This window comes from Benincasa hispida, chromosome 1, assembly GCF_027475165.1.
Source record: "Benincasa hispida cultivar pf3 chromosome 1, pf3_genome.v1.1, whole genome shotgun sequence".
NCBI classification, from domain to species: domain Eukaryota; kingdom Viridiplantae; phylum Streptophyta; class Magnoliopsida; order Cucurbitales; family Cucurbitaceae; genus Benincasa; species Benincasa hispida.
The window spans coordinates 38,161,261-38,180,061 of NC_143478.1; positions in this window are offsets into that span (position 1 = coordinate 38,161,261).

Here is an 18,801-nt window from a genome sequence, read left to right on the forward strand (position 1 = left end):
GCAAAGATTGGGCCATGAAGCTGGATGATGCCTTATGGGCATACAAATCGCCTATAAAACACCTATAAGCATGTTCCCGTATGCGCTGGTGTTTGGAAAGGCATGACACTTACCGCTTTAATTGGAGCATAAAGTAATGTGGGCAGTGAAGAAGCTCAATTTTGATTTGAAGACTGCAGGGGAAGCAAGAAAACTTCAGTTGATCAAGCTAGACGAATGGAGAACCCAAGCATATGAAAATGCCAAGATCTACAAGGAGCGCGCAAAACGTTGGCATGACAAATAACTATGTGAGAAGAATCTGCAAGTCGGACAAAAGGTCTTGTTATACAATTCTCGGCTATGGATTTTTCCCAGAAAATTAAAATCACGATGGTCTGGTCAATTCATAATCAAAGAGGTATTCCCGCATGGAGCGGTTGAGTTATCCAATGAGGATGGGACCAACACATTCAAAGTCAATGGGCAAAGAGTCAAGATATATGATAATGGGCAGAAATGCACGTTATTACATTGCTAAGTTATTAAACAATGAGGGTTTGCATTGATGAAATATGTTAGATTGCGTCCAAAAAGCATTAAGTTTATAACATTGCGGTCGCATGCGTTCATCGTAGAGAAATAGTTAACTTTTGTGTTTTTATGCAGAATATGCGTTGACGCAAGGCGAAAAACGCGATCACAAGAAATCAACGGATGAGCGCAGCATTACTGAAAGGCTTTGCGGTGATTTGTGCTCACAAACATCTGCTCAAGAAGGATTGTTGCATAAAGTCGGTGCAACTTGGTGGGCGCATCTTGGTGAAAGGCACAATTAATCACGATGGGATAGAAAACTGATGACGGTCGAATCCGAATTAAGTTGACTAGCCGCTAACGATAACAAGTACACTCAGCTTTTTGGTGACAAATATTCGGCGCATCAGTTAGAGAATTAAATCCATCCCATATGTGCAATCATAAGAGAGAAGCCGCCTTTCACCTCGGAAGCTCTAGAAATACCGAAGGCATCCTTCAGAAAAAGGGTTAACAAGTCAGCTGCTCACGAGTTCACAAGTTCTGTTCATAGTTTAGCCCTGTTCTTAGATTTTATTTTACCTTAAGGTGGAAGCGAGAGAAGGAGGTTGTGCTGATAGATCGTTCTGGTGAGCTTGGGAGAGCGCCAGAAGCTTCAAGATCAGAGAGAGGGCCAGCTCCTATAGAAGCAGGAATATCTTTTGAATCGAATAGAGATTGCCAGTGTAAAAGCCTCTGTCAGTAAGGGATTGCTACTAGGCTCTCTACCTTTCTCTTCCATTGCTATTTTGTATTCAAACTCATTTTTAAAAATGGCATTAACATAGAGTTCGAAATCAATAATTCCACTGAAGATGAATGATCCTAGGAGCTTTACTATACCTTGCTCCATAGGAGGACTGTACATCGGGCAGACATTCTGTGACCTTGGAGCCAGCATCAACTTGATGCCTTTGTCGATCTTTAAGTAGCTGAATGTGGGATAACTTGCGACCACGACTTTGACTCTCCAACTTGCAGATAGATCTCTGGTGCATCCAGAGGGGAAGGTGAAGGATGTGCTGATCACCATCGACAAATTTATCCTTCCAGCCAACTTCATCATCTTAGATTACGAAGCCGACAAAGATGTGCCCATCATCTTGGGGGCGACCATTTTTATCAACAGGTCGTGCCCAGATTGATGTGCATAAAGGGGAGATCATTTTAAGCATAAATAAACAGAAGCTCAAGTTCAATATAATCCGTGCCATGAAGTTTCCTGATGAAGAAGACCTGCATGACTCAGATGACGACCAAAATTTGACTGAAGAAGAAAAGCTTGACGAAGAGGATGCAAGCGCATCCATTGTTGCATGTAATGTGACCATAACAGAAACAAACAAGGAAGTTGAGACGATCGCAACCCAAGAAGAAGAGCCAATAGAAAAAGAAGAAAGAAAAACAATGCAACCGTCGTTAGTAGAACCACCAATACTGGAATCAAAGACCATGCCGAATCACTTAAAGTACGCATTTTTGGGGCAGAATGAGAAGCTGCTAGTAATTATTTCCTCTGAACTTAACAAAGACCAAGAGAATGCGTTGATGAGCATTCTGAGGAAACATGTGCGAGCAATTGGCTGGACGCTTGCCAACATTCGAGGAATTAGCCCAACCTACGGTATGCCTCGAATTCGTCTCGAAGAAGATCACAAAACGACGATCGAACATCAACGTAGACTCAATCCAATGATGAAAGAGGTCGTTAAAAAGGAGATCATTAAATGGTTAGATGGGGGCATTATTTATCCGATAGTAGATAGCACATGGGTCAGCCTCGTGCAATGTGTGACAAAAAAGGGTGGCATGACGGTAGTCCCGAATGAAGATAATGAGCTGATACCGCAAAGAACCGTCACTGGGTGGCGTATTTGCATGGACTACCGCAAGCTGAATACGGCAACAAAGAAAGATTATTTTCCCCTATCGTTCATTGACCAGATGCTAGATCGTCTAGTCGGAAATGACTTTTATTACTTTCTAGATGGCTATGTTGGGTATAACCATATTATGATTGCCCTAGAAGACCAGGACAAGACCACATTCACCTGCCCATATGGGACCTTTGCTTTTCGCCGCATGCCGTTCGACCTTTGCAATGTGCCAAGCACGTTCCAAAGGTGCATGATGGCTTCTTTTCAGAATATCTTGAGGACTCCGTCGAGATATTTGTGGACGACTTCTCTGTCTATAGGCACACATACGAAGTTTGCCTTGGCCAACCTAGAGAAGCAACTAAAAAGATGCAAGGAGACGAATCTCGTCCTTAACTGGGAAAAATTCCATTTTATAGTCAAGGAGGGCATCGTGTTGGGGCACAAGGTTTCTCGGGACGGGTTGAAGGTGGATAAAGCGAAAATAGAAGCAATTGAAAAACTCCCACCTCCAATAGATGTAAAGGCTGTAAGGAGTTTCTCGAGGCATGCCAGATTCTACAGACGTTTTGTCAAGGATTTCTCAAAAATAGCACGACCGCTGAGTGCGGTTCTGGAAATTGATAGGAAATTTGACTTTGATTATAATTGTCGCAACGCATTGATGATTTTAAAGAATTCATTGATGACTGCACCTGTTTTGATCGTCTCTGATTGGGCACTTCCTTTTGAAATAATGTGCGATGCAAGCGGGTATGCAATGGAAGCAGTACTAGCACAGAAGAGAAAAAAAATCTTGCATCCTATCGCGTATGTAAGTAAGTCATTAAACCTTGCTCAGACTAACTACACCACCATGGAGAAAGAGCTACTGGTAGTAATATTTAAGTTAGAAAAGTTCAGAGCATATATGCTGGGAACAAAAGTGCTCATCCATACTAACCACTCGGTGATAAAATATCTAATGACAAAAAAAGGACGAAAGTTGAGGCTGATTTTATGGGTTCTCCTCCTTCAAGAGTTTGATATGGAAATAGTTGACTGCAAAGGAACGGAGAACCAAGTTGCGGATCATTTATCTAGATTAGAGAATCCTGAGGTTGACCGCAAGGAGTCAGAAGTGAGCGCAGTGTTTCCAGATGAGCAGCTATTTCAGATTGAAGAACTACCATGGTATGCTGACATAGTCAACTATATGGTTTGCGAGCAATTACCTGAAGACTATACCTACCACCAACAGAGGAAACTCAAACATGAATGCAGATATTATTATTGGGATGAGCCGAATCTGTATAAAAAGGGGACAGATCAGATTCTGCGACTATGCGTACCAAATGCTGCACAACAACACATATTATCGCAATGCCATGACTCACCATATGGTGGGCACTTTGGAGGACAGCACACCGCAGCTAAGGTTTTACAGAGTGAATTCTTTTGGCCAACATTGTTTAAGGATACAGTTGACTATGTAATGAAGTGTGATCGGTGCCAACGCACAGGTAACATTTCATGGAAACATGCAATACCGATGAACATTATCTTGGAGCTTGAGTTGTTCGACGTATGGGGTATTGACTTCATGGGACCATTCCGTCCATCGAATGGTAAAAATAATATTTTGTCAACCGTCGACTATGTATCCAAGTGGGTAGAGGCAGTGGCATGCGCCGCAAGCGATGCGACGGTGGTCTCTCAATTCTGGAAGAAAAATATTTTCACTTGTTTTGGCACTCCACATGCCATAATAAGTGATGAAGGGTCCCACTTTGTCAATCATACTGTCAAGGAGCTACTGCAAAAATATAACATTCTCCATAAAGTGGCCACTACATACCATCCGCAGACGAATGGTCAGGCCGAGGTGTCCAATCGGGAGATTAAGTTGATACTTGAGAAGGTGGTAAGGCCTTCGCGAAAAGATTGGGCAGTAAAGCTCGACGATGCATTGTGGGCATATCAGACTGCATTTAAAACACCCATAGGTGGTAAGGCGTGTCATTTGCCTATGGAGCTGGAATACAAGGCACTGTGGGCGGTAAAGAAATTAAACTTTGATTTGAAGAAAGCAGGAGAAGCGAGAAAACTTCAACTGGTCGAGCTGGAAGAATGGAGGATTAACGCATATGAGAACGCAATGATCTACAAAGAGCGTGCAAAGCGTTGGCACGACAATCACATATGCGGTAAAAATCTCCATGTGGGACAAAAGGTCTTGCTCTTCAATTCACGCCTACAACTCTTTCCTGGCAAGTTAAAATCGCGCTGGTCTGGACCCTTCATCATTAAAGAAATATTCCAACATGGTGTGGTGGAGCTGATCACTGAGGATGGGAGCCGTACATTTAAGGTTAATGGGCAGCGAGTTGAGGCATATTACGGGGGTGATTTTCAGCTAGAAAAAACCTTTGTGGACCTGAATAACCCAAAATAGAGAAAAATGGAGTGGCCCCTACACTGTCAAGCAACTTCATCTGGGGCGCAAGCCTTCTGAAGTATCCTTTATTTGGTTCTTGAACTCTCATTTCTTCGACACTTGATCATCATTTATCTATCTGCATTTTACTTATTTCTACTTTTCTAAAAAAAAGGGGGCAAAAAATTTTGTTTACTATTTTTTTATCATTTAACCCTCTCGATGTTTCTTTGCAAACGATCAAGGTACACGATTGCAGAGGCACTATACGAAGACAAAATTTCTCGTCATCACCCCAATCCAAAAGATAGAAGATCGTTGCAAAGTAGGATGCGTCAACAAACAATACGGGCGATAACAAAAATTTGGGGGTTGTATTCTTCGTTAACTTTATTTCAAATTTTGCACTATCGCATCGTAGAAAGTTTTATCACCACATCCTCTTTGATTACTGCAATCCTTTAACATTGATAAATGAGTGCAGTGTTTCCAGATGAGCAGCTATTTCAGATTGAAGAACTACCATGGTATGCTGGCATAGTTAACTATATGGTTTGCGAGCAATTACCTGAAGACTATACCTACCACCAACAGAGGAAGCTCAAACATGAATGCAGATATTATTATTGGGATGAGCCAAATCTGTATAAAAAGGGGACAGATCAGATTCTGCGACTATGCGTACCAAATGCTGCACAACAACACATATTATCGCAATGCCATGACTCACCATATGGTGGGCACTTTGGAGGACAGCACACCGCACCTAAGGTTTTACAGAGTGGATTCTTTTGGCCAACATTGTTTAAGGATACAGCTGACTATGTAATGAAGTGTGATCAGTGCCAACGCACAGGTAACATTTCATGGAAACATGCAATACCGATGAACATTATCTTGGAGCTTGAGTTGTTCGACGTATGGGGTATTGACTTCATGGGACCATTCCCTCCATCGAATGGTAAAAATAATATTTTGTCAGCCGTCGACTATGTATCCAAGTGGGTAGAGGCAGTAGCATGCGCCGCAAGCGATGCGGCGGTGGTCTCTCAATTCCGGAAGAAAAACATTTTCACTTGTTTTGGCACTCCACATGCCATAATAAGTGATGAAGGGTCCCACTTTGTCAATCATACTGTCAAGGAGCTACTGCAAAAATATAACATTCTCCACAAAGTGGCCACTACATACCATCCGCAGACGAATGGTCAGGCCGAGGTGTCCAATCGGGAGATTAAGTTGATACTTGACAAGGTGGTAAGGCCTTCGCGAAAAGATTGGGCAGTAAAGCTCGACGATGCATTGTGGGCATATCAGATTGCATTTAAAACACCCATAGGTGGTAAGGCGTGTCATTTGCCTCTGGAGCTGGAATACAAGGCACTGTGGGCGGTAAAGAAATTAAACTTTGATTTGAAGAAAGCAGGAGAAGTGAGAAAACTTCAATTGGTCGAGCTGGAAGAATGGAGGATTAACACATATGAGAACGCAATGATCTACAAAGAGCATGCAAAGCGTTGGCACGACAATCACATATGCGGTAAAAATCTCCATGTGGGACAAAAGGTCTTGCTCTTCAATTCACGCCTACGGCTCTTTCCTGGCAAGTTAAAATCGCGCTGGTCCGGACCCTTCATCATTAAAGAAATATTCCAACATGGTGCGGTGGAGCTGATCACTGAGGATGGGAGCCGTACATTTAAGGTTAATGGGCAGTGAGTTAAGGCATATTGCAGGGGTGATTTTCAGCTAGAAAAAACCTTTGTGGACCTGAATAACCAAAAATAGAGAAAAATGGAGTGGCCCCTACACTGTCAAGCAACTTCATCTGGGGCGTAAGCCTTCTGGAGTATCCTTTATTTGGTTCTTGAACTCTCATTTCTTCGACACTTGATCATCATTTATCTATCTGCATTTTACTTATTTCTACTTTTCTAAAAAAAAGGGGGCAAAAAATTTTGTTTACTATTTTTTTATCATTTAACCCTCTCGATGTTTCTTTGCAAACGATCAAGGTACACGATCAAGGCACTATACGAAGACAAGATTTCTCGTCATCACCCCAATCCAAAAGATAGAAGATCATTGCAAAGTAGGATGCGTCAACAAACAATACAGGCGACAACGAAAACTTGGGGGTTGTATTCTTCGTTAACTTTATTTCAAATTTTGCACTATCGCATCGTATAAAGTTTTATCACCACATCCTCTTTGATTACTGCAATCCTTTAACATTGATAAATTTAGTAAGTCACCGCATGAGTTCTTTGTCAATTATGATTCAATGATGAAACACATGCTTCTATTTTTTCTCATATATACTAGGATCAACTTAATCTTAGAAAAGTCACCTCATGAAATATTTCTAGAAGTTAGATGTATGCTAGCTTTCTTTACGTAGCTTCCTACGAACATCGCATGATTTCTTTCAATCCTTTGGCAATGGAGACATTTTCGCATTTTAAATTTGGGGGTGAGGTATTTATTTTCGACCTTGCTATTTTTAGCTTTACAAAAAAAAAAAAAAAAAAAATTCCACTGTCAGTGCAATGGGAAAACCCATGTTGATAATAATTAAGTTGTGAAGGGCACTTACCTGTAGTTCGATGTCCGCATGTCACACGTGGGGGCAAGCCAAAACAAAAATAAGTCTCCAGGATCAATGCATAAATACAATGATCGCAACTCTATTGCCAAGAAGGTATGAGTTTAGTCTAAGAAAGAGCACATTATTCGTGGTTGGATGTCTGTATAACACACGTGGGGGCAAGTCAAAACGAAAGCAAGGCACTTGGATTAGCGCAAGGTCAGGAAAAAAAAATAATGTCAAGAAATATGCAAGGATAAAAATCATTTGACACCCCGGTGGAAAAGTTTTCTTTTTGAAATAAATCATGCGATGTTCCGGAATTTATTAAAGTCCTTTGGAAAGCTAAACTTGCGGTCCCTAGGTCTTAGAAATATTTTTAGAGGAGACTTGAATAAGACTTAAGAGAAATTTGGTATATAGGATTTGAATGAAGTATCCTTGAGAAACCTAGGAGAAGAGAATTGCAGTCGGCTAGCTAAAGAAAATCTTTAGCTTATGCTTGAGGACAAACATTGTTTAAATTTAGGGGTGTGATAACTGCAGAAATGCACGTTATTACATTGCTAAGTTATTAAACAATGAGGGTTTGGGTTGATGAAATATGTTAGATTGTGTCCAAAAAGCATTAAGTTTATAACATTGCGGTCGCATGCGTTCATTGCATAGAAACAGTTAACTTTTGTGTTTTTATGCAGAATATATTGATGCAAGGCGAAAAACGTGATAACAAGAAATCAACGAACGAGCACAGCAGTACTGTAAGGCTTTGCGGTGATTTGTGCTCGCAAACATTTGCTCAAGAAGGATTGTCGTATAGAGCTGGCGCAACTTGGTAGGCGCATCTGGGTGAAAGGCATAATTAATCATGATGGGACAGAAAGCTGATGATGGTCGAATCCGAATTAAGTTGACTAGTTGCTAACGATCACAAGTTCACTTAGCTTTTCGATGACAAATATTCGGCACATCAGTCAAAGAATTAAAGCCATTTCATCCATGCAATCATAAGAGAGAAGCCGCCTTTCACCCCGGAAGCTCTATAAATATCGAAGGCATCCTTCAGAAAAAGGGTTAACAAGTCAGTTGCTTACGAGTTCACAAGTTCTGTTCATAGTTTAGCCCTGTTCTTAGATTTTATTTTACCTTAAGGCAGAAGCGAGAGAAGGAGATTGTGCCGATAGGTCATCCCGATGAGCTAGGGAGAGCGTCAGAAGCTTCAAGATCAGAGAGAGGTCCAGCTTCTGCAGAAGCAGGAATATCTTTTGAATCGAATAGCGATTGCCAGTGTAAAAGCCTCGGTCAGCAAGGGATTTCTATCAGGCTTTCTACCTTTCTCTTCCATTGCTATTTTGTATTCAAACTCATTTATAAAAATGGAATTACTTGTCTATATCTGTTCACTTTGCTATTTACGCACGAGTAGCTAAATCTGTTGAATGGGTTGAGAAGCACTTAACTAGCTTAACTGGGGATATTCATTCTATGCGATCATCTTGTATTATGTATGCTTCATTCGTCCATTAGAGATACTCGGGAGGGTAATCTAAGGACAGGATCTAGGCTTGGAAAAGTCAGGTTAGAATCTAGGCTCTGGAAAATGACTTGTTGTGCATGGGTGTAGCATGATCACATAGTTTGATGCATTCCCAAGTAATGCTAGCTAAAGACCTTTTTAACCTGTTCATCTGCATACTCAGTGCATCTATCACACAATCAAACTTTTCTCAAATCCGTGAATTTATTTATTTCATTACCGCAACAAACAAAACCAACAACTATTTAAGTTATCGGTTATCGCAAGGTTTTCCTAAAAATTACCACCGCAATCTGTTTTCCCAAGTCCCTGAGTTCGACCCTGGACTTATCAAGAAACTCAGTGGGGTTTACACTTGGATTTCGCTGAGAAAACTTGAGTGCTCAATGCATTTTCATCATCGTATTTTATCCATAATTCCACATTATAAAATAATGCATCAATATACCACAGAGGAGACTTGCAACGCGAGAAAACCTTCGTGGACCTGAGGAATTCTTGACTAAAGAAGAAGTGGGCAGTCCCTGCGCAATCATAAGATTCAAACTCATCAGGGATGCAATCTTTTTGAAGTATCCTTTTAAATCTTCATTTCATAAACTCACTTTACCTTTTTATATCCTTTATCATTTTTATATCCTTTTTACACCATCATTTCAAAAAAAAAAAATTGTCTTTAATATTTTTGACCCTCTCGATGTTTTTAGCAACGATCGTGGTAAACGATTATGATGGAGCTATGCGGTAATCGAAAAATGTGACTAGTTCATTCAACCATCGCAATCGAAGAAATCGGCTCATCATAAAGAAGGATGCGATCACAGATGATGCGGGCAACAGAGCAAATTTGGGGGTTGTATCTTTCTTTGACTTTGTTTATTCCAAATTTTGCATTCTCGCATCTCATTTTTAACTTTGATAATTTTATCATCGCATCCTCTTTAATTGGCGTAATCATTAAATATAGATTACTCTAGTTAGTCACCGCATTTTTTTTCCGTACCAATTATGATTTCAATGATGAAACGCATCCCTTTATTTCGCATGTACTAGAATCAACTTAATTTTATGAAAGTCAATTCATGAAATATTTCTAGAAGTTAGTGGTCCACCGACTTTTTTTCAAACTGACTGTTACGAAACTTCCTAAGAGCATCGCATGAATTCTTTTAGTCTACCAGCAATGAGGACATTGCGGCGTTTAAATTTTGGGGTGCCGGTATTTATTTTCAACCTTGCTACCTTTAGATATCTCAAAAAAAAAAAAAAACATAACATTGAGATCGGATCCTACTCGTAGTTGGATTTCCGGATGACACTCGTGGGGGCAACCCAAAACAAAGGTAGGAATCGTGATCAACTCATAAATAAAGTGATCGCAATTCCGTTGCTAAATGAGCATGAGTTTAGACTGAGAAAGAGCGGTTTACTCGTAGTTGGATGTTCGCATGACACTCGTAGGGGAGACCCAAAACGAAGGCTAGGCACTTGGATTAGTGCAAGGTCATAAAAAGAATATCTAAACTACGCAAGGATAAAAATCATTTAGAAACACTCAGTTGAAAAAGTTTTGAAATAAATCATGCGATGTCCTGGAAACAAGTAAAGTCTTTTTGAAGATTAAACTTGCGGTCCCTAAATTTTAGAAATATTTTAAGAAGAGACCTGGATAGAAATTAAGAAGATTTTGGTTCATAAAATTTGAATAAGGCACCTCGAGAAATCTAGGTAAGGAAAAGGCGACTGACTCTCTAAAAAAAACCTTTAGTTTATGCTTGAGGACAAGCATTATTTTAAATTTAAGGCTGTGATAACGGGTAGAAATGCACGTTATTACAACACAAAGATATAAAACAATGTGGGAATGCAACGGTAAAAATATACAAAATTGTGTCCAGAAGCATTAAGTTGAGAATATTGCAATCGCATGCGCCCATCGCATTAAATCAGCTAATTTACTTATTTTGTGCAGGAAAATGCATTGGCGCAAAGCAAATTGCGATCTAAGGAATTTGGCGTCCGAGCGTAGTGAAGGATTGCGACTGCAAAGTCATGCGATCGTATGCGCTCGAAAAGATTTGCTCAAGAAGGTGGCCGCATAAAGACGGCGCATCAAGGTTAAAGCATAATAAATCATGATGGGACGGAAAGCTGATGACGGTCGAATTCGAATTTAGTTGACAAGCCGTTAACGACACATTGTAGCAAGTACATTCAACTTTTCGGTGACCATTAATTGGCGCATCAGACAAAAGAATTTATGATCGCCCATCATTGCAATCATTTGAGAGAAAAGCTTCTTCACCTTGAGCTCTATAAATACCAAAGGCCACCATTATTAAAGGAGTTTAGAAATAGTTCTAGTTCGAATTCTACACAGTTCTCCATATACATAGAAGATAGAATATACAAATAGTTATCTGTTAGTCTGTAGTCGTTCATATACTTAGAGGCGGAGGCGAGCGAAGAGAAGAAGATGCCAAGAGATCATTCCTTGATAGCTCGAAAGACTGCTGGGAGGAGCCGCAAATGGAGAGAGGGCCAACACTTGCGAAAGCAAGAACATTCTTTTGGGCAGAGTAGAGTAAAAGATAATGTAAAAGCCTCGAGAAGTAAGACATTGCTAACGAGCTTCTTATCTCTACTGTTCATTGTTGTTTTGTATTCTGACTTTATCTATAAAATGGAATTTGCATCTCAACATCTGTTCAATCTTTTCACATATCGCATGAGTAGCTAAATTTCTGAATGGGTTGAGAAGCACTTAGGTAGCATGACCTTGTCTTATGTATGCGTCCTTCACCCTTTAGAGATACTTGAGAGAGTAATCTAAAGAAAGAACCTAGACTTGAGAGAGTTAGTTAGAATCTCGGCTTGAGAAAGTCAGATTAGAACTGCATAAGCAAGAGATGGAGACTTAGAGATAAGTTATGTTTGCTATCATGCATCACATGCACCCTAGAAATAAGATATGATAGTATGCAGTCACCTTGTGTATGTGTGTATCATTCATCATCGCATAGACAAGAATAGAGGCTTAGACATAAGTTCTATCGACATTATCGTATACATCGCATGCGTCCTAGAAATAGGAACTATAGCATTCGCATTGAGAGATGAACGCAATATTAGGAAGTGTTAGCTAAACCCCTTCTCAACCCGTTCCCCACATACTCATTGTAACTTTCACTGTCATCAACTCTTTACTCAATTTTTCCGCATAGGATCTATACTTAAAACAATACATCAACCACTTATTTGTATTTGTCACTGCAAAGGAATCAAAATTTACCAGCGCATAATATCTCAGTAGTCCCTGTGTTCAACCCTCGACTTACCAGAAAACCTAGTAAGATTTATACTTGGGTTTTACTAGGAAATCTTGCATGTGCAATGCATCGTTCACCACCGCAACTTCTTACCATTATTTCATCACTTTCACAACACATCAATGAATTTTTTTTTTCTTTTCTTATGTTTAAATTTTCAAGTGGGGGATTGTTGGGTGAAAATTTATGTTTTTAAAAAATAAGAGGGAACTAACCTTTGGTTGGAGAATCCCACATTGGAAAATTTTGAAAAGGAAATCTCCCTTTTGTACTCTAAACTTGGACTCTGGGTTTTGGTCCCAAGGTATACCCATGTCTTGGATGGAGTGAGGAGATAGACCAATGTGGGTCTGGTGGATGTCCCACACACGCGCCGCCGTCCGTCTGTCCGTCCGATCGAATGGGTGTGGTGAGGCAAGGCGAGGTATGTGTGTGATTATTTTTCTTTAATAAAAATGTTTTTTTTTATTTATTTCATCATTTTTATTTTTTCTTTTTAAAAATAAAAAAATCTCCTCCTATGCGCGCATCTTCTGTCCGGGTCTTTTGCACGCATGTCATCCAACTTGTCTTCCGCGTGAACATTCAGAGGATACCACGTTTCTCTCTCGCGACAGTTAAGCTCTGAAGGCCTATAAAAGGTGCGTCCTTCAATAGTTCATAACATAACAATTCTTACACTTCCTTCCATCGTTCTCCTCTGCTTACTTTCTTTCTCGACTTTCGTTTTCTGAGCATTTAGTTAGAAGGGTGTGTGTTCTAGTTGGTAACGGTGCATTTCCAATCAGATTTTCTTTTTGGACTGTTTTATCCTGGGGACGACGTGGTAGTATTCTTGACCTACTTGCACACTTGGGCAAAGTCGTTAAATGTCTTAAAGAGAGCGAGCTCTGCGACTTAGCCTATAACGAGCTTTTGTTTTTCAGATTCTATTCTTTGTCCGACCGCCGTTTCCTAACCATTTGTTGCTGTCCTTTTTGTGATCTGAGGGTCTTGCTGTTTACAACAATAACAAAACCTACGACCTTAACAAATGTGCTATGTTTGACACACTTCCCAAACCATTATTAATCACACTTTCTTCCCCATACTAACCGTTTACCTCCCTCAATAAGTCTTGCCCACTGTCCAAACTCTTTTAAATCCATCATCTTAAAAAAGACATCAAACCTTCCACTCTTTCATTTCCTCAAAACCATAAAACTCACAACCCCTTAACTCCCTTACCGTCCAGTAAAGCAAAGACACCATTGAATCTTTGCATGGACTGTGTAACACAAATCGTTATTTATGTATGAAGTCATATGAATGGAATCCACATGATTGAAATACAAATCCTTCTTTTAAATATAAAATCAGAGGACATGGATTTCACATCAAACCGACAAACTTAACATCCTTTCTACTAGTGCTATGAATGACATTTGGGTCACCCTTACTACCATACATAGACAATGCATTTGCAGGTGAATCCATTGAATCACCAACATTACCATGCATGGATTGTGTACTTGAGATAATGTCAACATCAACAACCATACACACATCATTTGCTAACCCATTTGAAATACTTGACATATACCAAACAATGTCACTGTTTATTGCAATACTAATTAGTTCAGAGTTATTTGATTCATTCCTATACATGGTAAGTCGAGAAATAACTAGGTTGACTCTAAGTTGCAACTTAACACCAATATACTCTTTGAGGTGACTATTATTGATGTCAAGCAACACATGGGAAGAAGCTGAATTAAATCCATCATAATGATTATTCACATCTCACCTATCCATGTATAACAGTTGTGAACCCCTGAACTGTTTTTATTAGTTAATTAAGTTTAAGTTCTCTTAACTATGTGTTAAAGATGTGTGTTAACATTAATGCAAAAGTAAGCTAAGTATAATTTAACGAATGATGCATTTATAATGTTTAAGAGGAGGAAAATCTTCTAAGTGTTAGGAATATATGCTCTCGGGTAGCAAAGGGTAGCCAACACTTAGATAAATTTTGGAAAGCTAAGACATGTGAGGAACGCATGGGCGTTTGTGGGCTTGAGAACCTAAGGGTGGAAAATTGACTGCGTAATTGGAGGTATTCGTCAAAGGCCTTTAGAGGTTAATGAAGACTTAGGATGGATAATATGAGGGCACTTGAGTTTGTTTGTTTAAGTGAACGTTGAAGGAAATCGGATTCGAGATTTCCATGAGCAGGGAAAATAAAATTATTCCAAATCACAATCATGAATGAACAATACATTTATAGTCGTCTACAAATAAGCGGTTATACAATCAATACAAAAATTATAGCATGAATAACTACAAATGCACAAAGGGAAAACTGTACAAACATTTGAAGATGCGTCTCCACGCTTCTTTGCGCACGACCGGTCGAACAATAGAAACCTCGAATGCTCGATCTACACGACCATAATATAGCATGAACACTTCGCGCTCATCCTCAATGATCACCTTGGCCACGAACTCCTCAGTAATACGAACGACCTCTACAAAACCTCGACCGTGTCGAGTTGAGTATGACACCACCAATAAGGCTACCTTGATATTCTTAGTGTGAGAATCCAGAGGGTGGGCTCTGTTCGAACTTGGTATGAGGCAGATGAAGGAGGAAACACCGATCGTGTACAAGACTGGGCATGTGGGAGATGGTGGAGACCTATCATATAGGTCGATGCCCAATCGTTTAGATAAAGCTATGCGATCGTTTATCTCATTGTTTAACTCGATCTGTCGCCTACAGACACTATACGATCTTTTACTTTAGGCAAGCAATCGTCTAGCAAAACTATGCGATCGTTTAATAAATGTTGCACGATCATTTAGCTTGCCACTGCACGATCATTTAGCTCATTCTAGCTGTTGTATAGTAAATCTATATTTACTTGACGACTACCGTGAGATCCTTTTTGCACGAGAGAGAAAACACAAAACCTTTTATGAAAACTTTTTCAATAGTTTGTAAATCTTACTAAAATTAGGAAAACCATTTTATTTTTATCTCACGGTTACCATGAATCCAATAACTATTCATTCAATTGGTTATTAAAAAAAAGAATTAATTATCCAATAATTAATATTGTTATAAATATAAATGATAACCAATTTATTATACTACATTTATAACCTATAGATTTAATATTTCATCTTATAAAATATATAAACCATAGTTCTTTTTCTATTCCATGGTACTTAATGTAAATCTCTTTTACAACAATGTTCCACTAGATGTATCTCATATATCATACCGATTATATCATATATAATCAAAATACCTCTTGAATTTGAACATTTCAAATTAACACCAAGAATTGATCCTCAACTGAATCCATTAAGCTACCAAGGGGACCTTAAGGACCTGTAGCTCGAAGCTTCAACGGTACGTGAATAACTGACTAAACTCTTTAGTCACAGGATCCACCATCCATTAACTATCAGGCACTCCACTAAAGACCGACAGCTGAACTCTCCTTACCACAGATATATTATGTGTCCATCTTAACCAATGAACAGCGCGACAACCCTTCACAGATCGCTCGTAAGTACAGCTGGGTCAATAACCGTTATGCCCCTGTAGTTACATCTGTGTCCTTAAGTACCACTGATCCCTCTAATGAACATAAGTCATAGTCCTACTATGATTGAGTCTTTTCTTCCAAAGAGAAGCTATGGCCACTATGTTCAAGCTCCGGAATTAGCCTTTAAGGGAGCAATCTCTCTACTTATTCCTGCTTCCGGAAAGGAGTGAATTCCATCTTGTGGATTAAGTTCCCAGCTCCTAGATCAAAAAAGTCTCTAAAAAGGTAGACATGTTGAATTGGAAATCTATGCACTCTCACCCATACTAATCAAAGGACCACACTCAAAGGTAGGAGTTCCCAAAACACTCAGGATTGAGGTCGTGTCACCTATCGTCGTTTAGGTGAGATGCAAGTCTTTAGTATCAACGACGTTATATACATAGTCTAGTTATCTCGTGGTCCAGGTCTTATACATACTCTTTGTATAGGACACCCTCGCTCGCACGTCTCCAAATGAATGGTTAGGATCTACAATCTATAGTAGTTTACAACACTTGCAATCCTCTATAAAGCGGGTTGCATCCGTAGTGTCACCAGGATCAGGTATCCCACCTTAGTCCTTATACTACAGACCTATTTAGGTTATCACTTAAGGCATGATCCACTTGTATATCACATATACATGCTTACATTCACATAAGATAACCAAGGAGCTTTGTTTATTGGATATGAGTAAATGTCAGAATTAAATAACACTTATTTTATTCATTAAACAATGTGCATCTCTACAAAACAATAAGACTCTGGGAGAATTAGGACACCAATCCCAACAAACGCATGGTAGACGAAGAGTGTTGAGGTGTGTTAGAGGTAAGGATGCGTTTATGAGCAGTAGGCATAAACATAAGTGTCTAAGGGTAAAACCAACATATGTATTGAACGGTGATGCGTGAGCAAATGAGGATGCGACATTAGTCGTGGTATGTGTTGGCCGGGGCAAAAAGCTGGTAGGAATGTAAGCTTGGGCGTTGGGAAGATACTTAAGCCTTCAGCTTAAACAATTAATTAGTGAACTACGTGGTGTACTTAAATTAATTAGTGAACTACGTGGTCTATGTTTTCCTCTCCAGTTAGCGATCGACGTCCCGAAGCCTAGCAGTTCTATTAGTCAGTCATTTCCCAGACCCTCAGGAAATTAAAACTTAAGTGGCTCATCATGTTTTATTAATTTAGTCTTTATGCTCATGTCATGGGGAAAAGGTAGACTTGTGTTGGACAGTGGTTGTAATAGACTAGTTTTCTAGAATTGTTATGCATGTTGAAGTTAACATTTTGGTTAATAGTAATTTGTATGCTTTAAGTTGTTGATGAGATTGTGTATTAAAGTGAATTCTAGACTGCTAAATAGGTGTGAGGGATACAAGTTTACAGGAGTATGTTGGACAGTAGTTGTAATAAGAAGGTTGACAACTATTGTCTTTACATGTCTCACTATTATGAGATGCATAGACATCATAATTGCAATGTAGTGACAGTGAACTTCTAAAAAAAAAAAACACATAAGCCAAACTAAAAAAGAAGAACAATAAACTATGCAAAAAATATAAAATCAACAAATAATAAAAAATAAACACCTACAAACCAAATGAGTTTGATTAATGTTGCAAGTCAATGTATGACATCCAAAATTTTCAGATAAATTTAAAATAGTATCTTAATTATTTGGGTGTATTTTGAAATTTTGAGGCTAAAATGTAATTAATTGTTAAAATAATTCAATTTAAGACTAGGATAAAAGATTTGAAAATTTGATGTTTGAATTTTGGTGAGATTGAGATTTTAAGTAAAAAGGAAGAGGAAAAGGAAAGTTAGACTTTGTTTATATAAAAATATATTTTGGTGGCTTAAAAGGAAAAGTAAAGTGAATTGTATTGGGAAAGTAAAAGTTAGTGTTTATATATATATGTGTGTGTGTGTGTGTGTGTGTAAGAGAGAGAGAGAGTTAAGCCATAAGAGCCATATAAGCCATCAAAGTCGCACAAGGCCCTAGGCACTTCATCTTCTTCCTTTGACGCTTGCCTAACGCTGTGAGACAAAATGGGTAGCATTGCAATGATAACACTACCCATCAGCGTTGCAACACTATGAGCTTTGATAGACGAGGAGCCTCGCGTGCGCGCAAGTGAGCGTCAAGGCAACGCTAGACTTCTTCACCCTGACGCTCTTGATCAGCTACCTCAGCTAGTGTTGCGATGCTATCCCGTTTTCTATAAATAATCTCATTTGATTTTAGGTCAATCCATACTTAAAATTGTATTGAATCTCAATGGAGGCCAAGGAGAGGTCGAAACTTCTTCCTTTTCCTTTATGTTTTCAGTATCATTAGGATAGTTTTTCATTTTATTTCGGATTATGAATGTGTATTTGGACGTATCTTATTGATTTGTCTATAAATAGAAGAGGTAATTCTTTATTTAGTTCTTGGATTGAGCAATTTTTGTAATTCAATGAATTTTCTGTCTAGTTTTTTGTTTTAATTTAGAATTGTGTTTTCTTTAAATCTTGCTTGATTTCAATTTGCTTTTGTGTGGTTGATTGATGCCCCTACCATAATTGCGTATCTTGCTAGTTAAACTCAAGCTCGCACGCATCTTTGTAATCGTCCATGCTTTGAGTTTACCCTTGTAGCATCAATTGAGGAGCATGCTTAGGTGTATAGGATGGCCTTAATCTTTTCATCGCACGTTTAATCCAGATTTAAGGAATAAATTAATTATTTGAAAAAGGCTTTTCCTGACACTAAATCAACATAGTTGAATACTAAATCTTAGTGCATGTGTTTCTAGTTTTTTATGGCCTCTAAGGACCCAATTGCATCTAGGAACATGTAGGTTAGTTTGGGCATGGTCTTTCCAGCCTTAATTATTAATCAGGACACTTGATTGGTTTCGAATTAATTGA